The 26,835-nt window shown below is 47.1% G+C and overlaps 1 protein-coding gene across 5 annotated transcripts in view; it reads left to right on the top strand.

The window, feature by feature from the left end:
• lt (vacuolar protein sorting-associated protein light) overlaps positions 1-26,835 on the top strand; it is a 635,043-nt gene that overhangs the window by 527,494 nt on the left and 80,714 nt on the right. The gene's annotated exons all lie outside the window — the stretch shown is intronic.

The following is a 26,835-nucleotide window of genomic DNA, read 5'->3' as shown; positions in this document are numbered from 1 at the left end:
GAGCACAAAAAATGATAGACTAACACACACAGACAAATGAGGGCTGTCTTGCAACTGGCTTATTTCTAAAGATACACATAATTTATAGCTCTCACACATCACAAAAAACATCATCACTACATGTGCAGGAACTCCTGTTTGTATGAAGAAAGGCTATCGAAGGAGCGCTAACACACTGGTCACCCAGTTTATCAATCAAGTCTGCTTCTGTTATTTCTCGCGTGATCCATTCTCGGTCTTATATATATACTTGACTTGGCATACAATAAAATGCTCTCTCAGCAAGAGCAATGATGTTGCCTTGGTTGCCTTGCTCAAATTCTTCTGCATTTTACTTGTGCTCAAATAATCTTGAATTATGGCACCTGCCCAGCTGGCCTATCTATCATTTTTCACATGATAATGGCACGCGATATACAACATTCACTGTGCCCTGGACAAACTTGTGATTGATCTTGATGGTGATTAATCTTGTGGTTGATCGTACAAGCTGCAACTTTTTGCGGTTCGGATCAGTGTTGCTGTATATCTTGGACAACTTGTCAGGTGTAGATGATGCAATGCTAGCATTATCTCGCTAAGCCATTTGCTGAGCTTTTTTTTTTTTTTTTCAGATTATGGAAATAGTATGCAAATACAAAATAACTGCAGTTTTTCGCTTCTCTGTAGGCACCCAGGAAGTCAGTTGCTAGAAGTGCTCATTTCTGAGTAACCTATCCACTTCTGAAGTTACCAAAAATTTGGGCAACCTCCCATATGTTAAAGGAAGAGCTTGCCTGTTAATGCTCTCGGTCATTGCATGAGGACATGACTTTTTTTTTCACCACATTAGTAAAACATACCTCAGGTATGCCTCGCTTGACGAGTCTTGAAATGCGCAGAATTAAACTGAAGCAAAAATTTGTTAGCGTTCAGTTCATATATCCGAAATGTGTGTTAATCAGTAAATGTTAGTTTCAGGTCAGGAAATCTCATAGCGTCGTCTGCTATCATTTCATGCATGATCACCAATGAATGCAGAACCTTCTGGAAGATAGTCAGAACCTGTGCAACGTCTGCCTTTTTGGAAGCGCTGATGTCAAATATAACGAAATAGCCCCTCTGCAATGGTCTAGTGGCTAAGGTACTTGGCTGCTGACCCGCAAATCACAGGATTGAATCCTGGCTGCGGCGGCTGCATTTTCGATGGAGGTGAAAGTGCTATAGCCTCGTGTGTTCACATTTGGGTGCACGTTGAAAAACCCCAGGTCTTCAAAAATTTCGGAACCCTCCACTACGGCGTCTCTCGTTATCTTATGGTGGTTTTGGGATGTTAAACCCCACTTATCAATCAATCAATTATCAATCAAATAAAATGAAGTAATTGTCTGCAAATTTAAAACTTTAACTGCATCAGTGCTCTCTGTAGTGGGAAAGCTGTGCCAACCTGCGCCACTAGGTAGTTGCTGACCATACTGCTCCAAAAAGGTACTTTTTTTTCTAGTTCCCGTCATCGCTGCACCACAAGGTGGTTTTGGAACCAAAGTGATGTTGACAGCACCCATCGTGAGCAGATATTACGTGATAGTCGCCATATTGTACACGTATGCTGCCACATTTGTGTACAGTTGTGCTGCTGTAAAAGCACGGAATTGGCCGATAAATTATTCCAACTTCAGCACGATTGCGGTGGTGCTTTTTCTGATGCCATTGGCAAAGAACGAAGTCGATGCGACAACTACTGAAAAGCACGACAGCATGACTTATCAATGAAAAAAAAAAAACCTACGTGTTTGGCATAGGGCCGCTTGATGCCTAATGTACGCTTTTAATAGCTGGCGACTACCTGAGACTACCACCAAAGTGATGTTGACAGCACCCATCGTGAGCAGATATTACGTGATAGTCGCCATATTGTACACGTATGCTGCCACATTTGTGTACAGTTGTGCTGCTGTAAAAGCACAAAATTGGCCGATAAATTATTCTAACTTCAGCACGATTGCGGTGGTGCTTTTTCTGATGCCATTGGCAAAGAACGAAGGCAATGTGACAACTACTGAAAAGCACGACAGCATGACTTATGAACGAAAAAAAAAAACCTACGTGTTTGGCATAGGGCTGCTTGATCCCTAATGTACGCTTTTAATAGCTGGCAACTACCTGAGAGCGCTGAGGCGCCGATCGTTGCCGCTTGAATCGTTTTGCAGGACCATGTTCAGGGTGCACCGCTTTGCAGAAACGAAAGCAGCTCATTGTTGCGGAGTTGAGCGTTGTGAATCGCGGGCAGCGCGAGACAACAAGCGTAGCACACCTTTTATGAGGCGGCAGGCCAAGCCCAGAATGCGCCTCTGTTCGCTGCCAGGACCGCTAGGGCATCACTTGCAGAAAGCTCGCATCATCGCGTTAAGGCAACAGGCTTCTCGCTGCATCTGTGCATGGTCTTTAACGGAGTTGGGCGCAAGCGGTTTGGCACGGTGTGTACACCAAGTATGCGAAGCACTGCACGTAACTAGTCAGTAGACAATCGGCTCCTGACGACCGTACCTCATCTAAAAAACACTGTCAAGTGTTGCTAAGTAGCATATTACTGTACACATTTATCACGTACATCCGATTATGTCTGTTTTATGTTCTTCTGTGTCGCCACCGCATGCCATCGGACGGTCCTGCGAGAATGCCGGTGATTTTTTAACGTTGGCAACAAGAAAGAAATAATTTCAATGTAGGCAGTTTAGGCAATATTTGCTGTGACACTGCATTTATTCTTTTTTTAGCGGTGATGATGTGCTTAAAGAAATGCAAGTTAGTGCTTAGTCACAGGCATGCACACGAGGGGGGGGGGAGCAGCAGGGCGCAAAGCTCGCTCCACACACTGCCATGATAAGGAAGGGATGCTGCGACTGACCTTCTTCGCCCCCCTCCCCTCCTTTCTGAAGAGAAACCCTGTGCACGCTTATGCACTTTGTGGTTAATTCAGACTACTGCAAAGGCATATTTATTTGTGCTTTTGCATAGCTCTCCAATAACTTGAACAGTAAAAAACAAAAAGTCGACAGTGCTCACGAAGCGCCGCGCGGCACTGTGTAACGCAGCTCCAAGGTTCACTCACGGCTGCCTCCGCCCACGAAACTGCACTCTGTGCGCTGCCGCCGGCAAGTAGTCTCGCCCAAAAGAAGTGAACGCCCTGCAGATCAGAGCTCCAATCCTCACAAGACATCAGGTCAACCTACACCGACGCGCGCCGGCAATAACGCGGCCCGAGCACAAAGCCAAACTCACCAGTGGACGACCGCTGATGTTCCGGGGCGGTCTGACAAACTCTCGTCGTTCGCTCTGATATCAAAATTGTGGATGTCGTCTTCTGAGCCTGTGCTGTTGTCATCATTTGCATATTGCAGCTCAGATGCACGAGAATCCCCTGAAATTTGCCGTTTTTGTGAAGCAATCACACGCGACGTCGGCGTCATGGTTGAAACTATGCACGCTCACTCGCATGCATAGAAAGACTCTTTAAAATCACCACACGGTGAAAAAAAAGAAACACAAAAGCAAAACTGATAAAATACTGCTTCTTTTACGCGTTAGATAGTGCAAGGTGTCCAAAAGGGTTCAAAACAGGCCAAATATACAAGTTGTAAATATCAAAAACATACTATCAATGTAGATAGGCGCAATCTCGAAAGTGGTAAGAGGAGCCTGCTGCCTTAGCACTGCCTTGTTGTGTACACACCATGAGTCTTCTCTCTTCGGGCACCGTGAGTGTTGTGGCTTTGCATCTGTGGAAATCACATGATAGTAAGTGGCAAGGACAGCATTCTTCATCTCGTGGACGTTTTCTTGGCATGCCTTGAGTGCCCAATCATGTTAACTTGTAAGCTTCGTTACAAGCTTTCCTTTGCCACTGAGGCTTTCTTCTGCGGGAGGTTTCTCAGTGAAGCACCCATGCTTTTGTGTATGTGGTTCACACAGTCCTCCTTTTTGATGGCCACGGAGCCATTCACTTGCTCCTCCTGAAGGCTGTTAAAGGTGCGGCTATGGCTATCACACAACGTCGTTGTGTAGTGCAATTCCATGCTTTTCGAAGGACCGGCGAAACAGAATTTCGGCAGCCGCCATTTAGCCAGGGTTGCTGGAAGAGTTTTTTTTTTTTGGCATTTATGGGGAAGACGCGGATCGAAAAGTCGCGGTTTTTCAGAAAATTTTTTCTTCTTTTTCCAGTTGTATTGGCATCCTTGGACTATAATCTTTCACTTTTGAAAATATCAAGCTAAAATTGGCACGAGTAATTATCTAAAAATGCTTCCAAGTAAGTGATTTCAAAAATGCATGAAAGTCACTAAAATTGCCGTAGTTCTCGTTGTCCTGGCGCAAAAACGACGCGTTGACCGCCTTTTCCAATCATGCACGCATGCTGCAAAGGCCGTTCCCTTCACAATCTAGTGGTAGCCAGTTTCATAGCTTTGCGCAGAATAAAGAAAAAACAAGAACAATGTGTACATTACGCATTTTGAATATCGCAAGCAGCGCAAGACCGCCATTGGGCGGTGGTGCGCTCCTCTCTCGTTTATCTTTCCGGCAAAAGAGCGAAGTCTTGAACGTCGCGATCGAGTTCTGCGCTTCTCTGCATTATTGCATCATGGTAAGCCTCAAGAAGCACAATCTAGATAATCAAAAGTTCAGAACTGGCCACAAGTAGATCGAGTGAAATGGCATCGGACACTTTCCAAAGGGACAACGAACGACAACGTCACTGCCTACCAACTTCGGATAGATCTAACACCGACACCAAACTCGTGACAGTGGTTGTGAAATAGTCATTGCCATGGAATTCGTCAGTGCATCCCAAATGAAGATTGCAGTTTTCGAGAATGAACATAGACCAGTAGATGCTGCTACTGCCAACATGCTGCTTTGTGAAATTGACGCGCCGACTACACTTGGGGCGGGTGTGCCATGCTTAACCTGCTGCAAATGGAAGCTTGGCATCTGAAATGTTATGTTGTAACAAACATTTATTGACTATTTAAAACCACACGTTTGGCGGATACGCGGGTACACCAAAAACCACACCATTTACGAAGACGCCCCCTCCCCCCCACACACACTCAGGGTTGCCAGGGCATTATTTCCAAACTTCCCCTAAATGTCTAATCAATTTGGAGGTTGGCGAGAGCGCTGCACTCGGTTTTTCACAACTAGTTGTTGCTGCTGTGGTTGCTCTTCTGCTGGAGCGGAAGCATTTGGCACTGGTTCTTCTCGCTGCCATTCGGAGAAGGATTTCTCTGATGGGTTTTCATTTGATTCCACCTTGGATCTTGTTGGGTCTTGTAGTGTTGTGCGTTTACACCAGATGGCCTTCTGAGTCATTGGACTCACAATAGATGGCGCCACTGCGCTCGTGTGTATATAAACGATACTCGCTGATTAAACTGGGTTATTGTCATGGATCGTACTGTGGTGTAGCGTGGTTACTTTCACGTGTCGCCGTGCCGGCTACACGACATTCTGGCGATGAGGATGGCTTGCACGGGCCTTTTGCCACCTCCTCCTTTTCTGGCCACCCCCGGCACGCCCGATGTGCCATGGGCCCGATGGTTACGACTGTTTGAAAGGTTTCTGCTGGCGTCCGGAGCGAACGAGCTACCCGCACCCCGTCGCCGAGCCCTCCTGCTGCACTGTCTTGGGACGGAAGGACAGCGCATTTTCGACGCGCTTCCACCTAGTACGACGCAAACCAAGGCAGAGACAACGAGTGCTGCACCCGGTGTCACGGCCACGCCAGATGCCGTCGCTGGAATCGTCGGAACCACTGCACCTACTGGAACGCAAGACATGACCACGGAAGCCCTACGCCCATCCGACGAGTACGAAGTAGCCGTTGAGATGCTTTTGAAGCATTTCGCCGCCCCTTGCAACGTCCGCCTTCAACGCCATCGATTCCGGGAGCGTCGTCAACTGCAGGGTGAGCCCATCACTGATTTCGCCATAGCGCTTCGGGAGTTAGCAGCTCTTTGGAATTTCGCCACTCAAGCGGACGAAAACCTGTGTGAACAGTTCGTAGCAGGCGTCACGAGCGCGCGGCTACGAGAGCGATTGCTGCTGGAGGGCGATAACCTTACGTTCGATCATGCTGTCGAGGTAGCACGGCTTCGTGAGGAAACCCAGCGTGAATCCGAAGCCTTCGCCAATCCTGTGCAGTGCATTCAGCAGCAGTTGCGAGACAGCTCAGCCAGGCACGATCGACGAGATAACGGCGATAATGGCACGCGCCTCCCGGGCCGTCGCCACTTCAGCTGCTCACGCACGTACAGCGCACCTTCACCTGATATGAATGCCGCTGCCGCTGCTGTCCCCGGGCCTAGAAATGTAAATGCCTGCGGAAACTGCGGCGCAGCACGGTGTTCGCCTACAGAATGTCCCGCGCGCGGTCGCACATGTTTTGCCTGCGGACGCCGCGGCCATTTTAAGAGAGCATGCCGCAGCTACCGTCGCGGTCGAGAAGGGTATTCTGCAGAGGTCCAGGAAATCGTTCCGGAAGAGGATGCTACCAGTGTCATTAGCATCTTGGCGGTCCGTACTGATAAGAGCACAGGCGTCTACGTGGATGTCAATGTCGCGTCAGTTACCGCGACGACACGGGTGCATACCATGAACTTTTTGGTGGACACAGGCTCGGCCGTGTCTAATATGGGTGAGCACCAATTCCAAGGCTTGTTCGCAAACGCAGTAGAACTGACAAGTTCCCATCTTACATTGCTGGATTTTTCGCGCAGGAAGATTCCCGTTCTCGGGTCATTTCAAGCCATAGTCACATACAAGGGGAAAGAAGCCATTGTAACTTTTCATGTTACGCCATGTGGTACATCTCTCCTTGGCCTGGATGCTGTCCAAGCCCTTGGCCTTCGCATCATGGGAGAGGAATTGCGCTGCCTGCAAATGTCCACGCAGGAATGCCGAGAGCTTCCAACAATGAGTTCGAGTCTTCCCCAAAGCCCCAGGCATGAAAAATCCCTTGGCCCTCCCAAGTTTGGAATGCCGCCAACACTGTGGACCAAGTTTGGCCACTTGTTTTTGCTTGGCCTGGGACTTGTAAGAGGTGTGCAACACAAAGTTAAGATGAAAACTTTCATCGCGCCAGTCGCACAGAAGCTGAGACCCCTACCATTTTCAGTCCGCCAGCCGGTATTTGACGAGATTGAGAAGCTACTTGCTGCTGATGTCATTGAGAGAGTCAATGCTTCCGAGTGGGTATCTCCTATTGTAGTAGCCCGCAAAGCAGATGGTAGCATTCGACTGTGTGTCGATTTCCGGGAACCCAACAAAGCTATAGTAGCAGACAACTTCCCTTTGCCTCATATGGAGGAGCTGCTTCATGCCCTCAATGGAGCCCCCTGCTTTTCCAAGGTGGACCTGGCATCAGTCTACTACCAGGTTGTGCTGCACCCAGACAGCAGGGACCTAACTTCATTTATAACTCACGATGGCCTCTTTAGATTCAAGAGGGTCTGCTTCGGGTTGGCATCGGCACCAGCTGCGTTTCAGCAGATCATGACGAAAATTCTTGGAGGTTGCAAAGGGGTCTTATGTTACTTGGATGACATAATCATTTTTTGCAAGACGGAGAGCGAACACAGGCAAAACCTGGAGCAAGTGCTGGAACGAATAGCAGAAGCTGGGCTCAAGCTCAACGAAAAATGCGTCTTAAACACGTCGGAGCTGTCGTTCTTAGGACATCGCGTCAGCGCAGAGGGTATAGCACCGCTCCAGACCAAGATTGATGCAATCATCAATGCTCCTGCGCCTAGAGATGCAGCCACGCTACGCTCCTTTTTGGGGCTAGTTGAATACTATTCCAAATTCGTGCCGCGACTGGCAGAGCAAGTAGAGCCAATGCGTCGTCTACTTCGCAAAAACGTGCACTTCGACTGGGATGATGCTGCGAAAGAGAGCTTCGCGAGAGTAAAAAGACTTCTAGCATCCCACAAGGTCCTCCGAATGTTTGGCCCGACGCTACCTGTTATTGTCGCAACAGATGCCTCTGCGTACGGTCTCGGTGCCGTACTGCAGCAAGTGAGGGGTCCCATGTGCGTACTGTGGCATTTGCATCGCGGGCATTAACAGAGACAGAACGAAAATACTCGGCCGGAGAGCGCGAGGCCCTTGCCTGTCTGTGGGCCTGCGAGAAGTGGCACGTTTACCTCTGGGGCAGATCATTTACTCTACTGACGGATCACCAGGCTTTGGTGGCACTGCTCTCATCCCATAGCACAGGACAGCGGCCACTTCGTATTGCAAGGTGGACCGCACGACTGCTGCTCTACAACTTCAAAATACAGTACCGCAGCGGAGCCCACAACCAGGTAGCAGATGCCTTGTCCAGACTGCCCGTGCCAGACACAGAAGGGGGCTTCCATGTTGATGAAGAGGTTGTGTCCTTGGTTACATCGTCTGTACATCGGGAGAATCTTCAGGTTGCTACCGCGGAGGATGACATACTATAGCAGGTAATGCAATTCATCCAGTCATCATGGCCAACAAGGAAAAGACTTGCCGCAGAACTGACTCCGTACTACGAAATACGAGACGAGCTCTCGGTAGTAGATGGGTTGCTTCTGCGCACAGAACGGGTTGTAGTGCCTGCCAAGCTAAGGGATACATTCATCCAGTTAGCTCATGAGTCACACCCGGGAATTGTGAAGACTAAGCAGCGCATCAGGGAGAAGTACTGGTGGCCTTGCCTTGACAAGCATGTGGAGGCCGCCGTCCGGAGTTGCAGAACCTGTCAAGCCTCGGACAAGAGTGTCAAGAACTGGCAAGCACCACTACAGCCTGTCCCGCTTCCTGACAGGCCTTGGGACAAAATATCAATAGACATCATGGGCCCCTTTGAACGTGCTCCGGCCAACTGTCGATTTGTCATCGTGGTAGTGGACTACTTCTCCAGATGGCCAGAGATTGCGTTCTGCAGTGACATCACTTCTCGCACTGTGATCAACTTTCTACTTGCTGTCTTTGCGCGAGAGGGTTACCCGACTGAACTAGTCTCAGATCACGGCCGACAGTTTACGTCGAGTGAATTCGAGTGCTTCCTTGCAGACAGGGGCATCAAGAATTAAGAATTTCTTCTCGGCAGTTTACCACCCTCAAGCCAATGGCTTAGTGGAAAGATTCAACAGGGTCTTGAAATCGTATATACAACTAGCTCTCCTAGAGCAGCGACCAATCAAGACCACAGTTATAGAGTACCTGGGTATTTACCGAGCCACACCCCACAGCGCCACTGGCATCTCTCCAGCAGTGTTGCTTCATGGCCGCCACATGAGGACATCATTAGATGTTGTTGGCCAGCCATCAGCGGATTTCGGCACACATCCCGCACGTGAACTGCGTAGACTTCGGCGTCGTGTCTGCGAATACCAACAAAGAAATAAGGCGTATGCAGACAAGCGAAGAGCAGCCCGGGAGCCCAAATTTAAAGTGGGGGCCTACGTGCGGGTGAAACGCCCGGTACCTGGAATAAAAGGCACCCCTAGTTTTGGGGCTCGACTCAAAATACTGAGGCGGGTAGGACGATGGTCATTCCACTTGGAGGACAGCCATACCTGGAATGCCTCCCAACTGTCGGCTGTACCCCATGAAGCTGTTCACGAAGAAACGGGGGCAAGACAAGAACCGCTGTGGGCGGACATGGAGACAGACGGGTCGGCAGGAAACGCCACAGCACGAAAACCGTCCTCGAAGGCAAAGAGCCACACGACCCAAAATATCCCAATACAGGAAGCTGCACAGTCTCCGGGGGGGTCAGCACTGCCTCCTCATACGCCAAGCCCACCACGGCCTCCACCAACGAGGAACACGACCGCAGGACTGGGTGCTGATCGTGTCGACGAACGAGAGGTCGTCCATCAGCCAGAAGAGCAGCCGGTGCCCCTCCGTCGCTCTACACGGGAGCGAAGACCACCAGAGAGACTCGGGGACTATGTGCAGTGACTTGTTTACAGTGGAGACTTACTATAGTTTTCTGTCACGGGTAGTGACTGTTTCTTTTCTATGCACATAATCTGTGTTCTATTATCAAGGGAGGGGGTAGATGTAGTGTTGTGCGTTTACACCAGATGGCCTTCTGAGTCATTGGACTCACAATAGATGGCGCCACTGCGCTCGTGTGTATACAAACGATACTCGCTGATTAAACTGGGTTATTGTCATGGATCGTACTGTGGTGTAGCGTGGTTACTTTCACGTGTCGCCGTGCCGGCTACACGACAGGTCTGCTGTGTGTCTCCCATGTATCTGACCCAGATGTCATCTAAGAATCCCTCTTTGAGTTTTCAGTACCAAGAGGCAATTTTCTTGCACTTCAACCATCTCTCCTGGTAGCCACGGTTCACCAGTACCAAAGTTTTTACAGAAGACTAGGTCACCTTTCTAGTAGCCACTTCTCTTTCCCAGCAATGGCACTTCTGTAACCCTTACTGTCAAATCTAGCTTGGTTCTTGGTGTGAATGAAAACATTAGTTCTGCTGGTGAACGTGTTTTTTGCCCTGATGGCGTTCTGTGGTGAATGTGCAACCACCTGGCCAATCTTGTGGTAATGCTTTCCTCTATCATACTTTTCAGACGTTTTTTCATGAAATGTACAGCTCTTTTCGCCAAACCATTTGATAGTGGTTTGTAAGGTGCGTATGAATGTGCCGTATGCCATTTTGCGTATAAAATTTTGGAATTCGACTCCGGCGAATGACGTTTCATTGTCCGTGACTCGGCATACAGGCAGGCCAAAACGTGCGAACACAGTTTGTAAGTGTTCTAGGGTCGCGGCTACCATAACTGATGAAGTTGGAGTGGCTGCCACCCACCCGGAATGGCTGTCCACAATCACCAGGATCATCTGGCCATCCACTGGGCCTGCATAGTCAACATGGATGCGAGTCCATGGCTGCATTGTGACTGGCCAGCTCAAAGGTCCCTTAGATACAGGCATTGCTGCTGCTTGTTGACAAGCACTGCATTGTGCAAGAGTTGTTCCACCTCCAACCCTATGCCTGGCCACCACACGAGTTTCCTTGCCAGAGCTTTCGTAGAGTTGACTCTGATATGTGTGTCATGTAGTTCTAGCAGAAACGCCCTTCTTTCTTGCTGAAGAATCACCACACAATCACCGCGGCAGATCACTTCATTGTCCCCTGTGAGTTCCTGTCGTAGCCGCCAGAAAGGTTGCAACTTGCTATCTTTAACCTTTCTTGGCCATCCTTGTTCGATTCAGTGGCGAACTTCCATAAACACAGGGTCTTTTTTGGTCAGCTCCTCAAGTTGCTGACGTGACAGTGGGCTGCTTTCCAGAAGACTTGTTGACAGTACTTGCTCACTTGCTCACTCTGACAGCTTGTGTCTTCAGCTTCTTCTGCAGGAAGCCTACTGAGGGCATTGGCATTTCCATTCTTCTGTCCCGGCTTATATTTAATGATGTACTGATACGCTCCCAGGATAAGACTACATCTCTGTATTCTGGCTGTTGGCACTTCAGGTACTGCCTTGGTTTTTTTTAAATAACCCCACCATTGGCTCATGATCTATTTTCAGAACAAACAAGCGACCTAGTATGTAGTCCCTGAACTTCGTGACTACAAAAACAAGTGCAAAGGCTTCCCGTTCAAATTGAGAGCAGTTTCTTTCTGCATTCGTGAGTGTTCTTGAGCAGAACTCAATAGGCCGTTCCACCCCATTAATGACTAGTGAAAGTACTGCTCCCACTCCTTCGGGTGATGGGTCACATTCCAAGATGACTTGCTTGTTTAGTCAAAGTGGACCAGTAGGTTTTAACTTTGCAGTGCTTGCTTGATCGCCCTTAATGCAGCCATTTCTTCTTGGCCCGATTACCATTTTGAGTCTTTCCCCAAAAGCGTATGGAGTGGAGAAAACATAGTGGACATATTTAATAAGAAACTCTGATAGTAAGATGTGAGGCCCAAAAATTAACGAAGTTCCTGGACGCTGGGTGACTCAGGGGCCTTCTTAATGGCCTCCATTTTTTTTTCACTGGGATGCAGACCTTCTCTGGGATTCGGTGCCCCAGGTAAGTCACTCCTTCTTCACCAAAAATGCATTTCTCCTTCCTGAGCCTAATACCATTGTCGCGGAGAGCTGACAACACCTTCCGTAGGGTGGTGCCAAACTCATATGCTGGTGTTCAGTCACCAAAATGTCATCCAGGAACACCTGAGTGCCTGGAATGTCCTTGAGCACTGCCTCCATTTTACTCTGAAAAATTGCAGGCACTGATGCTTTTTCATAAGGCAAAAGGTTGTACGAAAATAGTCTTTTGTGAGTATTTAGCATTGCTGCCTTCTTTGACTCTTCATTTAACCGTACATGGAAGTATGCTTCCTGTAAGTCCAGTTTTGTGAACCAATAGCCATCTTTCAAATTGGTGAACATGTCCTCCACCTTAAGCAGTGGGTACTGGTCTACTTTGCTTGCTGTGTTCAAAGTAACCTTGAAGTCACCACACAACCTCAAACTGCCATCCCCTTCTAGCACTGTTACCACTAGGGTGGCCATTCACTGTGGGTGTCTGGTAATAGCATACCTTCTTCACACAGCCAGTCCAACTCCCTAGCCACTTTGTCACATATGGCATAAGGTAGTGAGTGTGCTTTGAAGAATTCTTTCTTCAAGTTGATGTGTGCTGGTGTCCCCTTCATCAACCAGGTTGGAACAAGCCGCTGAATTTCCTCTCCAGCTTTGTCACTATTTCCTGAGTGGAACTGTCCACCTGCACAAAGGTGACGCTGTTTGGTCCAAGAATGTTCAGTTTCTGGATAATGTTGCGACCACAGAGAGATGAGGCCGGAACACTAAGTCACATACAGCTCCCCTTCCATTTCACTGGTTGGGTTGTTCACCACCAGCTTCAAAACTCCCAGTAGAGGCAGTTTCCCAGTGTAACAATATAGAGTTTTGTCTGTTGGCTACAACTTTGGCCAAAAATGTGCCTTACACCTATAGGTCTCTTCTGCAATCACGCACACAAGGGATCCAGTGTCCACTTGCATTTGGAGCTCTACTCCACCTCAGTTGAGTGTAGTAGTGTACGCAATGCTGCCCACGTTCTTGGGGCTCTGATCGGTGGACAGATAGAAGCTTTCGGGTTCTTCTTCAACCACCATGTTCGACTGAAAGATGCCTTGATGGCTTGGAGTACTGTTCTCGAAGCACTGGCTTCCTAAATGTCCACGTTTGTTGCACTTGTTGTGTTTTTGTGTGGGCATTCCGGCAGTGCTTGACTTTTCTCGCCACAACGAAGGCACGAGAGCTTCTTGCCCGGTAGCCGACTGGCTTTTTGGTTACCGTGACGCTTCTTCTGCTCCAAAACGTTCATGCCGGTTGCCACCATAGCGGCTGGCGTGTTGCTTGATCTAGGAAGGCGACTTGTATTCGAGATGGCAAACTCCGCGGCCAGGGCGTTGTCCAGCGCGTCTTTCAAGGTCAAACTACGAGGTTTAGCAAGCAGTAGCCGCTGTACTTTTTTTTCGCAGAGTCCGATGATGAAACAGTCACGAGTATTCCTTTCCAGGGCCTCTTCGAACACACAGTCACATCCGGACACGAACACTGGTATGGTACGTTTCATCCTTCGGCTTGCTCGGTGCCAACGAGCTCTATAGACGAGCGTAGGTCTCGGGGTTCAGGACAGAGATTAGGAGAGACCAATTTTTTGGAATCCAAAGTCCCGTCGTTGGCTTCGAAGAATGCCTCTAGCCTTTCAACATAGTTGATCCACGATTCCGAAGTTGCCTCAAACGGTAATGGCGCCGCGATCAATAGTTGTGCCAGAGCAGCCTGAGCCATTGTCTGCGATCACCCTCTTTGTGCTCAGTCCCCACCTTGTTTTGAGCTGCAGGTTGTTCCCGGTAGTGCTCGTTGCGTTGGCAAAATGCTTAGAGTCTATCCCATCCTTGTCACCAGTATTGTTAGTTGTAACAAACATTTATTGACTGTTTAAAATCGCATGCATGGTGGATACGCGGGTAGACCAAAAACCACACCATTTACAAAGGCACGTGCCCCCCCCCCCACACACACACTCAGAGTTGCCAGGACACTATGTTTATTCGTGTCAGCATTGATGCCAGACGCCGCAAAAAGGCAGCTGGAAAGTGCAAAGGGCTTTCAGCATTCATCATACTGTGCTGTGAAAATCCGGATTGCCCTGAATCTGCACTTTCATTCACGCACACATCAAGACGTAGTACTTTGACCGGGGACCAAGGAACGAGCGCTCGTATCAACAGCGGCAGCTTGCGTGACAGTTGTGCTGTAAACTTGAAGGCAGTTCTGGCAGCACATGCTATAGATGCAGGCCATGACTAACTTTCACCATTTTGTGTGATTCTCGGTCTTCCGAACCAGATGCATTAGAATACATATCGACGGCACTTCCAAGAAGCTCCGTGATGCGGCGATAACGGCAGTGAGCGAAAACTTGAAAGAGGCAAGAAACATCACGATGGATGCAGTTGGTGGCAGAGATGTGCCAGTCATGTTTAATGGCACCTGGCACAAAAAAAGGTAATAAAAGCCACAATAAAGAGGGCACAGTCGTGTCTCTGGAAATGGGGTTCTGCCTCAATTATGAAGTTCTTGCGAAGTACTGCCATGTTCGCAGTATCCACAGGGACCTTGGGGAGGATGAAATGTTATGGTGAGCTTTTCATCTTCCAGTTTGCGAAAAAACACTGACTGCTCATCCCATTCAATGGGACCTGCGGCAGCTGTCAATATATGGTAGAGGACCTTGTCTTATGAAACTCCACTACCGTTCACCAGCTTCCTAAGGGATGGTGACAATAAGGCCTACACTGCAGTCTGTGAGGCAAATGTGTACTGTGATACATGCGTTGACAAAGATGAGTGCACTAAACATGCTGCAAAACACTTGGGAACTGCGCTACGAAAAATTGGCAACACCACTGCTACGAGGCGATAAGCTGAGAGTTGCAACAATTATGAAACTTCGAACATACTACAACATCACCATCACGAGCAACAAGGACAGTGTCCGAAGTATGTACACTGTTATATAGGCATCATATTTTCATTGCTGCTGTAGTGATGGTGCCAGTAACCACAACTTTTGCCCCGCAGGACCGATTTCTTGGTGCATACACAAGCGTGCTGAAGCACTGGGAGAGCCTGCACCGCACCACACCACACTGTTGAGGAGGGCTCAAGGATTGGCAATTATGCCTATCTACAAGCGTCTTACAGAGGAGAAACTGCTTATTTGGTGCCTTCATGGCAAGACACAGAATGCAGCCAAATAGCAGAACAGCAAGATATGGCTGCTATGTCCAAAAACAAATTTTGCCTCCAGAACAACTGTGAAGACAGCCACGGCCCTTGTTGCACTCTGGTAAAATAAAAGACACAGGGGCTTTGAAAAAGTGCTTGAAGGCATCGGAATTTTCTCCTACACATGGTGACCACTGTGACGTCATGTGCATCAGGAAGATGAACCTGAAGCAAACTGCAGGAAAAAGGGCACACCGTCGCAACACAGCGAAGAGCGCTCGTCTCGAGAACACTGACCGTAAAAGCCATGAAGGACCAAGCTATGGTGCGGGAGACTTCTAGAGTGCATTCAGTGCAAGCTGCTTTTCATTGTGCCCCAGTTTGATGCAAAAAGAATGGTTTCCTTGTCAATACCAACTTTCCAAGCTTTTGAACTTGTTTTTCTCACTTTCATTTCTTTGACCATTTCACGTTTTCCAGGCAGTCTTTTAGACATTTATACTTATTTTATAGTAACGAAACTTGGCACGCATAGTCTTTAACACATGCAGAATGCAAATATCACTTGAAGTTGCAACGCCTACCAGCATTAGGTTATTGTTTCGAGGCAGATCGAAAAGAATTAGTCATTCAACAAAAATTTTTTTCTTGGTTCTAATGTTTTAGTGACATATCTAGATAGATATTTGCACTTCACAATCTCCCAAGAGTCATTTAAGATCAGACACAATGCTTTTACTGAAAGTCAAGTACATAAAAGAGTACCGGCAAAACATGTAACTTTTTGCTGTTGTGCATGGTGTAACTCAATACTTATAGCAGCTACACAAAAAATGATTGCACATTTGAAATCTGCATGAAGAACTATGCTAATAACAAAATTTTCAAGTGTTATGACTAGAAATAAAAAAAAAAAAGTTTTTTTGAGGAGTGTCTTCCTTTATGCAGAGCTCTCCATTCACTGTATCGAGGGTCATCATCCTTGGGGTCGATCTCACAACCCAAACAGAAGTTTGAGAGAACTTTGAAGTCAAGCACATAGCCCGAAAACAGTTCTATTACAGTTCCCACACAAATGCGGGACAAGGGCCCATGAGTGAGCCAAGTCACGTCGTTGTGGTGCCACCTGTGTTATTGTCAGCTGCCTTGTGGTGCCGCCCGCGTTGGTGACTGGGACTGGGCATCTCTTGATAAAGAACTTGGTTTTGTGATGCTGACAAGTGCAGTCACATCTTTCGTGTCTGGCTCCAAAGCATATGGTGTCTCAGCCAACCTCCAAAACACAAAATGGTGTCAGTAGTGAACAAGTAGGTGCTATCATTTCCCTTGACCGAGGAAGTGGAAGAAGCGATAACTAACAAGCAGCAGAATCTCGAAAGCAAGTGGCTCGGCATTTCTCTTCCGTAACCAGACGCATTCGACTTCACCAACGCTGCATCTTGGCCAACGTGAAAAACGCGTTACAAGGACTACGCAACCATTTTGAAGTCTGACATGCCTGATTGACAGATTGAGAGCTCTTTCTTGATTCGGCGAATAGTGGTGCATGGCCGTTTTTAGTTGGTGGTGTGATTTGTCTGGTTAATTCCGATAACGAACGAGACTCTAGCCTATTGAATAGGTGTGGGGTTGCCAGCATCTTACAACCTTCTTAGAGGGACAAGCGGCTCCTAGTCGCACTAAACAGAGCAATAACAGGTCTGTGATGCCCTTAAATGTCCGGAGCCGCAAGCGCACTACTCTGGAAGAAGCAGCGTGTCTTTATCCCTGTCTGAAAAGACTGGGTAACCCAGGGAACTTCTTTCGTGATTGAGATAGGGGCGTGCAATTTTTCCCCTTGAACGAGGAATTCCCAGCAAGCGCGAGTCATAAGCTCACATTAATTACGTCCCGGCCCTTTGTACACACCGCCCTTCGCTACTACCGATTGAATGATTTAGTGAGGTCTTTGGACCGATGTCCTGCGCGGCCTTTCCGTTGCGCCGGTCTGTTGGAAAGATGACCAAACATGATCATTTAAAGGAAGTAAAAGTCGTAACAAGGTTGTAACATGTCCAGGTACGCTCACTATTGTACTGTAGGGGCTCCGAAAGTCGTCCTCTGCTCGACACTTTCTTGCTGTTTTCGGATGAGCTGTTTTCTTACGCGATCATCATCAAGCATTTTACCAAGCACTTCATGCATCCGGTCAAGCAGCTCCACAAGTCTTCTCACTTTCGTAAGCGCACTCAGAAATTGAGCAAAAGTGTTGATTCTTACTATGCAGGATTATGCCGACTTGTGAAGCGTTGCAGCTATCTGTCTCCTCAAGCCCAAGAGCGTCTCGTGCGTGACCCGTTCGTTGTTGGCCTCAGAGATTCTCGCCTCTCGGAGCAAATATGCCGTAATTCAAAGTTGCCACTAATGAAAGCTTGGACTCTGGCACACCAGCGGGAAGACGCCGAGAAAGAAAAAGCGGCAAAAGGAACAGCCAAAGATATTATTCTTGTCGAACTAGACGCAATCAAAGCTCACAAAGCGCCGCGACGTCCCGATGCCAAACAGCGCAACGCCCCGCTTAAGACAGAACACATTACGAACTCTCAACGGCATCATGCTCGACTTGAAGTCAACCGTGTCATGTGCCTCAAGCCATTTTATGCCCAAACCTGAGGACTGTATTTTGTTACTGTACTTTATTGCTTGTATCTATTGTTTATTTTCTTTTTATTTTACTTTAATAATTTGTCACAGCACCGGCACGATGCCTTTTTCAGAGGTAGGCAATGCCACATTTCCTCCGAGTTTTGTTATCGCCCCGTTTCACTGTCAGTAATTCTCAGCGCAAACCGCACCTGCACTGTTCGAGAAGCTTTGGGACTGCAGTAGATCATTTTGTTGAACTTACGCTCACTTCGTGAAGATTATAGATTATTCTGTAACCTACGTCACCGCTGGGGGTAATGCAAGAATATTCGATGGCAAGGGGGTGTATAAATGCCGACACGCTTCGCCACTTGTCAGTTGATCGACGGCCGACGCTCAGTTCGCCACTAGCAGTGCCAGTGTCTTGCTGTGATCTGACTTTCCTTTTACGTACCCACAAGTTTGGTCGAATAAACAGTTTAATCTTCAACCTACTGTTTGGCTCCCTTCATCGAAGTCACGACCCCGTGACAATATCCACCAGGAAAGTATAATAAAAGTGAATAGTTGTCAGCGGCTGTGCACCACTTAGCCGCAGCCAGCAGCCTAATGCTGCACCTCCAAAAAGGGTCGTGTTATTCTGCAACACTTCTAGGCATGAAACACTGATTTACTTGTTGCGATGCGTGCCTGAAAACTCATAATTAGCAGCATTCGTGATTGATTTTGCGTTTGTGAAGGCAAAGCCAGGACAAAGTGCCTTTACTCGAGAGCAAAAGGCTGAAAAGCTGCGCTTGCAGTGCGCGCACTGAGGAGTGGGCAAAGTAATAGCGACCGCTGTAGCAGACGACACACTTGCCTTCACCGTGAACGGATCAGAGGCGAATGAGCGCATCGAGACACTCTAAGGGGGGAAAGAGTGCCTCGATGCACGCGCCTCTGCTTATAGTGTGTTAATTCTTAGAAAGGGTCACGCTGCCTCACTGCGGGCATCCGCCATGTATAGGCCCACACTGCGCTTCAGTTAAACGCGCACGGGGTGCCTGCTGCCTTGTCACCCGTCTGATTCATCATGAGTCCCACAAGATGACTGCATGTTGCATGTCACAGTGAACAAACCAGTCTAGGAATGGATGGAAGGTGTTTCCTTTCTCAAGCGATCACATAAGATTTTTATTGACAGTGAAAATAAAGAGTGACCAGTGACAACCTACGAATGCCTCTCTTGCACACAGCTGAGTATTGAGAGCTTTGTTACTGTTTCTTATCACCTTTCCATTGCTACGTCGGGTACTTCGGGGAATTTTTCGAAATGGCGCATAAATTACTACTGACACAGTCACAGATTAGACTATTACAAGTTATGTGCATGGTTTCGACTTCATGTTGGTGCACATACTTGTTGCTCCTTATTACGATCGAATGTTGAGCAAACTGGCAACCCCAAATGGTTTCATGGTGTTTGAGCCGTTCTCATAAATTTGGTGTTCTTTTCTGGGTGTGCCTGGAAATAGTACTTTCCCTGTCGCAGACGTCTTCTTTGTTTTTTCTTATGCATGAAGGTGTGATTATGAAATTGTCGCATCTGTAATTAACTGCGAGAATTTACTCCGTTGTCTTTTTTTTGCGGAGCAAGAATTACAAATAGAAAATTCGGGGTTCATGCTCACATAACTCTCGATCATACGTTTTGACTGCATGTATTAGCCCCCCATAACACGCATGCCCCTTAACTGCTACTTGTTGTATACATTCTCTCAGAAATATATATACACCGACTCAACATATGCACTATATTACATTGATTTCTTTCGCATTTTATGCACAGAGATACATGCAAGTGCTTTCAGACATGTAAAGTATTTAGTATTTAATTGTAGTCAAAAGCGATGACATCTTTCTATTGGATGCTTTGTTTTTCATTGGATCCCACGGCAACGATGAGGAGAGGGCGACAGTTAAACTTGGGATGATGGATGTAATCCCGATGGTTCAGATGATCACGACGACATGTTGAAGGACTGTACTACCCACTTCCTAGCAAACTTCTGTTTATTTACACACTGACACTTATTTACAAACAAAGGCTGGGGCAACCACTAAACCACACATCGACACCAATTTCTCGATGTAGTGTCGACCTTGGGTCAGAGTCGGTGCTAATCACGACCTCTGTCCCCGCTTCCCCATCTCGTTCTCAAGCACCAAGCTTTCCTCCTCTCCGTTTCTCTCTATTGAATACCTCCCGTCTTATCTGAGACCGCCTCGTGGGACGAACCCCTTCTCGATACTCCACTGATGCAGCAAACAACTCTTCTTTCCTCAAAGACGTGTCTCCGCCTCTGTGCTCCCACACTTTGCTATCCTCATCCTCCAAGGAATTGGATTTCCTCAATGTACAGCCTAAAAAATACTTTTTTTTTAAATACAGTTTTTAGTGAACAAAGAACGTTTTCAGAAGGAAGACAGAGCCGAGAGATAGAACAGAGCGCACAGTTATAACCAATTTTATTGTACAGATGGCGGGAATATATATACATTCAAGAGGGCGAGGAGATCATACACAGATGAAAGGACAAATGATGGGGCATGCGCCAGACCACCTTATTCGTACCTTGAAATGACAACCTAACTGAGAAGATACTCATATTCATTATACGACAAATTGGCGGATGGGGCACTTACACACTCAGTTTCTGCTTTGCGAATCAAAAAAGCTTCATATATCTCACGTGCCCTCTTGTCCTTATATCTTGCCATTACTTGGCATTCATCAAACTTCGGTGTGCACCCACAATTTGCACAGTGACTTGCTAAGTGGCTGCCCACTGATCTGCGCATCAGATTTTCGTGCTTCCTAAGGCGATCGTTCAGACACCGCCCCATCTGACCAATGTAGTATCGACCTCATGATAAATAAATCGGATACACAACGCCTATAATACATTCTACAAACATCTTTGGATGTTTCCTGTTGCACCCGAGATTTAAAGATCCTTCGTAGTTAACTCTTTTACAAAGAGAGCTCGGCTTGTTTTTGCCCCGAAAACAATCTTTACCCCAGTTTTCTCAATGATTCTTTTTAAGCAGTGCGAAACTTTGTGCACACAAGGGATGGCTGACACTTTCGGCTTTTGCTGGTCCTGAGATGCATGCCGTGCATTCTTGCCCTGCTTAAATACATTCAGAAGTGATTCTGATATGCCTGAGAGAAGGTGATCAGAAAAGCCTGCTTTCTCAATCTGTTAACTTGGGTGCCAAAACTGGTCTGAACCTGGTGATGGCAAGACCTTGACAATGATGCCATCATACATGCTTTGGCAATTCTTCGCTTGACAAGCTTGGAGTGTGCTGAACCAAAGGGTAACAGGGACTTCTTGGAGCGGGGAGCGTACTGCCAGCAAACATGTTCTGGCAGAAACATAAGCTGTAGGTCTAAAAATCTAAGTCGGTTATTGTCAGGGAACTCCGTCGTCAGCTGCAGATTGGTCATGTTCTCAAAAAAAAAAAAATGCTAAAAATCTCGTTGGAGTGCTGCCTTGTGTCGCACTGTTCTGCACTATAAAATACTAAAAAAAATCATCAACGTAGCGGAATACCTCAACGGCATGTGTCTCTGCAAGCCTCGCTTGTATGCGTTTGTCATAACGAGCCAATAAAATGTCACTGAGGACTGGAGCTAAACAAGAACCAATACACACTCCCTGTCTTTGAATGTACCATTTGTCATATTTCTTTATCAATGTTGACTGCAAATAAAAGTTCAGAAGTTCAAGAAAGCTATCAACGTCAGTTCCACAAAGTTTACAAAAAATATCCTCACCATATCGCTGGATGCACTCTTTCACCTCCTCGCACAGAATGTCCTGAGGTAGGAAATAAAATAAGTCCCTAACGTCCACGGAAAATGCCCAGGCATTTGGGGGACACCTATCAGGTAGAAAGTCTGAGACGGGCTGGGGTTTTCTTATGATGAACGGATCTTCAATGGTCAGGGCTGTAATATGCATTTGTAGATACTTTCCAACGAGTTTTTGCCAGGAGTCACGCTTTGATACGATGACCCGAAAAGGACACAGTTTCTTGTGGGTCTTGGTGGTGAAAAAAACAGAGAGGCTTGTACCTTTGCACGTCCTCACCGACAGGGCCAATCTAGTGAGCCCCGCTATTTCGCACAGCTTCTCAGCTTCTCGCTTTACTTTTGCCGGAGCTACTTTTTGCAGTTCTCTGAAGTTTCTTGATAAGGGTGCTACCACCTTTTCTTCATGGAGTGGTTTTGGAACAAGTACAAATCCTCCTTTCTTGTCGGACTGAAGTAGCTTGATTTCTGCTTTTTTAAGAGCAGACACCACATGCGGAATCGTTGAAGCTCCTTCTCTCATGGATTCCTTGGGCAGACACTTGACTCCCTGTTGAACGCAGCTCTCGAATTCACCAGCTTTGGTTCTTCCCGAAGCCTGCCTGACGAGACTGACCAATTCAGTCTTATCAAGCTTCGGATGGACGCATTATTTTGGTTTGAGTTCCAGAAGGCACTCCACGTCATTTGGAATCCTTTCATTGCCAAGAACGACCACTTTCTGCCCAAAAACGGGTGATTTCAATTTTTTCTGTGTTAGTCTAATCACCATAGAACGCCAAAGAAACTCAGTAGTTTGCGAGGCCTCCCGCAGATCCTGCTGGAACATTTTTTTTTGCTGGAAATACGCTCCTCGCTCCAAGATGTCCCTGTTACCCTTTAGTTCAGCACACGCCAAGCTTGTTAAACGAGGAATCGCCAAAGCACGTGTGATGGCATCATTGTCAAGGTCTTGCCATCACCAGGTTCAGACCAGTTTTGACAACCAAGTTAACCGACTTAGGAAAGCAGGCTTTCTTGATCACCTTCTCTCGGGCATATCAGAATCAGTTCTGAATGTATTTAAGTAGGGCAATAATGCACGGCACACATCTCAGGACCAGCAAAAGTTGAGAGTGTCTGCCATTCCTTATGTGCACAAAGTTTCGCACTGTTTAAAAAGAATCATTGAGAAAACTAGGGTAAAGGTTGTCTTCACAGCAAAAAACAAGCTGAGCTCTCTTTGTAAAAAAGTTAACTACGAAAGAACTTTAAATGTAGGAAGCAATAGGAAGCATGCAAAGATGTTTGTAGAATGTATTATAGGCATTGTGTATCTGATTTATTTATCATGTGGTGGATACTACATCGGTCAGATGGAGCGGTGTCTGAACGATCGCCTTAGGGAGCACGCGAATCTGATGCGCAGATCAGTGAGCAGCCACTTGGCAAGTCACTGTGCAAATTGTGGGTGCACACCGAAGTTTGACGAATGCCAAGTAATGGCAAGATATAAAGACAAAAAGGCACATGAAATATATAAAGCTTTTTTGATTCACAAAGCAGGAACTGAGTGTGTAAGTTCCCCGCCCGTCAATTTGTCGGATAATAAATACGAGTATCTTCTCGGTTAGGTTGTCATTTCAAGGTAGGAATAAGGTGGTCTGGCGCATGCGTCGTCCTTTCTTTTGTGCGTGATCTCCTCGCCCTCTTAAATGTATATATATTTCAGCCATCTGTGCAATAAAATTGGTTGTAACTGTGCGCTCTGTCCTATCTCTCGGCTCTATCTTCCTTCTGAAAACGTTCCCTGCGCACTAAGAAAGTATATTTCTTTCAAAATTGCAATACCAAACAGCCGAAGTAGCCACTCTTTTAAAAAATACTTTTGTGCGACAAGCCTGACTAGATAGCCCGTCGGCTGTCTGGAGTTAGTACACACGATTCAGCCATCTATCCACACGTATTGTGGCAGCGCAGCGTCACATTATCTTGTCTGGAGCGGTGTCGCAACAAAGACCGCTTATATCTCAGCCTGTCTCACCGTGAGAACGTTTCCGCTGTACGGGTGACTCACCAGCACAAGGTGCGCTGAAGAAAGGCTCATGGGGTTTGGCAACAAAAGTGGGTGCAGAGGCAAATGGCTTAGTCCTCGTCTGCGGAGCCTCTTTTCATTAACTTCCCTTTTCGTCGGGTGCCATTTACTGACTGGCCATTCTTCGCGCGCCCCAAACATAACTCCTTCCTTCCAACCCAAGAATGTTGTATATACACTTGTTGCACATACAACTTCGAGAACCGTACGGGTAGAGGAGGGGGGGTGCGGTCACACTAGGTACACTGCTGACACTTCGAGTCACGCGTAAACACCATATAAAAATAACCAAAACAACACATCAAAAAAATATGTTACAGGGGATTCAGCTAGCATCGCTACATCATTACAAAGCACTATCACACAGTGTCCCTTCCAAAATTGTTTGTTGTCACCTAAACGCACAAAGTCACGCAGAATACCATGAGGAGGAGCACACAGAGGAAATTAAAAAAATGAAGAGAAATGCACGCACTCAAGTAGCCACACCTGCGCACTGGTCGGATTGTAACTCGCAGGATAGACCCTATCCTGTACATTCCTTAGTGCATTATGGCAATTTAATGAACATTCAGACATTATGCGGTTGCTACCTGCCTAAATCTAACAAACTTCATTACTACTACTTCACAACGTGCCCATTTATTAGTAGTAGTCAAAAAATGAAAAAAAAAACATCCTTTCACCCTTCATTTCATATGTGGAGTTTAAAGTACCAAAACCACCATATGATCATGAGAGACGCCGTAGTGGAGGGCTCCGGAAATTTGGATCACCTGGGGTTCTTTAACGTGCACCCAAATCTGAGCACACGGGCCTACAACATTTCCCCCTTCATTGGAAATGCAGCCGCCGCAGCTGGGATTCGAAACCGCGACCTGCGGGTCAGCAGCCGAGTACCTTAGCCACTAGACCACCGCGGCAAGGCCATCCTTTCACCCGTCCCCCTCAGCTTTCTCTACTGATCCCCGCTGTATAATCATGACAAGGCATCGGCGCACTTATTAAGACATCCTTTTATTCAGCGAGCAAGTCACGTACCATTACTACCTTGATTCTGGCACCAACTGGTCGCATATTCGGTAGGCTAAGTGGCCACACAACAGTAAACACCTCTTTTTTACTTGCCGACCGATTTATTTGCTGAAGAGTGATATTATTTCTGAGAAAGACGATTGGTCTTTCTTGTCCGTTTATCCCTTGAGCATCATGAACTGCTACTCGCCTTTTTGAAACACCTGTAATTAACACTAACTCGTTTTTCAGATGAGGGATGCTTGCCAAAAATACGGCCTTCAGGGCCAGTGTAACAGCATTGAAGTAATTTATACCCTTCGAGCTTCCTAGCAAAATAGATACTAAGTGGTTTGTAAGGTCCGTAAATGGGCTTATTAACTTTGAGTGTGTGGGTATATATTTCCTGAAATATTTTACATGTGCCATCACACTGTCGAGATATCTCTGAGCGTGTAGAGTGTTAAGTTATGCAACCGCACCTAGCCTCTCGTGCTCAGGATAGTGACAACAGTCAACAATGTGTCCGGAGAGCTCATCTGCGTTTGTGGGACCGAACATCTGTCCATGTTCATCACTAGGTTCATCGACACTATAACAACCAGAACCAAAGTTAGAGTGAGCCAAAAATAAGCACTCCGAATGAACTCTTATCTTCTGTCCTATAAACATTGCCCGATCACTGTCTAGTTTGTGCTCGCATGTCATCTTCACTGAGCTTTCTGCTCGTTGTTTTCTCACGGACATCTCACCCCTGGTCTCCCTACTTGAAGCCTGTACTTGTATCGCAGGCTCGGCAAATGAAACCTTTGTATTTGGCCACTCTGGCTTCTCATCTACTTTCATTTCTCTTTACGATCGACCTCTTCAACGATAACTTGCTCTGTTCTCACTATATGAACCGCCAATTCCGCCGACCCTGCTTGAATCTGCTCAAGTTTCTCCAACGTGCTCTGCATTAGTAGGGCATCTACTCCTGCAAGTTTATTTGTGATCGCACACAGTTCAATCAGCTCAGGGGTAGAATCACCACCAGGAATGTATAGCGCTAAAGGGACGTACATTAGGTCAGCTGCAACAGCCTGCCCAAATGTTCCTCTCAAGCGTACTTGGGCTACTCCCTGAAGTTTCTTTGATTGAGGCACTAACTCTTCTCTGATCACTGTGATATCCGCCCCAGAATCTAAACACGCGTTGAACTTGCGATCCGCACTTATTAATTCTATCTATGTTAACCTTGACATTCTAGCACCATCATTCCCAGGCATTAAGCTCTCCTCCAACGGTTCACATGCCGCCCTCGCGGTGAGTCTCTCGGGAGAGGAACGGTCCTCTTCCTCTTCTGCTGCTGGTCATGTCGTTTGCGAGCGCTGCCACTGATAGTGTCTGCTCTCCCCACAAGCATACATCGGAAGCCTCTTCTCTCGTTTCCCTGAGCTAGCTTATCTGTCGAGCGGCGATTGAATGTGTCACCATTCTTCGAGTGTCCAGTAGTTGGATTTCGTGCTCTCATCATATTTCTGCGCCAACTTTGCCAGCTCATGAGGTCTTAGCTATTCGGCTGTTTCATGCTGAAGCACGTATGTACGCATGTCTTTGCGCATCAGCTGCTTGACTCGGTCTGAGATGAGCAACGCCCGCAGCTTCTGCACTGCTAATTTCTTTGCTACGAAGGTAATAGTCAAGTATGATCTTAAGCCTGCTTACAAATTGCCCCCATGTCTCATTTCCCTTCCGACAGGTGTAAAGACGGCGTTTGTATTCCTCAAGGGTGAGCTTCAGTTCCTGTAGGATGAAGTCAGGCACCTTCTTGTAATAAAGACCCGCCGCTTAGCTCGGTTTGGTACTAATGTCATGGCTTTATCATTCAAAAATGAAATAATAATAGCGCCCTGAACATCTTCGGGATTACTACAACTTCTAAGCATACTTTCAGCCCTGCAGAACCACGCAGGCACCAGCTCCTTGGAAACCGACACTGGCGGAA

The sequence above is a fragment of the Rhipicephalus microplus genome, chromosome 1 (assembly GCF_043290135.1).
Source record: "Rhipicephalus microplus isolate Deutch F79 chromosome 1, USDA_Rmic, whole genome shotgun sequence".
Taxonomy (NCBI): Eukaryota; Metazoa; Arthropoda; class Arachnida; order Ixodida; family Ixodidae; genus Rhipicephalus; species Rhipicephalus microplus.
The sequence above is the reverse complement of the archived record's forward strand: the minus strand, read 5'-3'. Positions and strand labels throughout refer to the sequence as shown.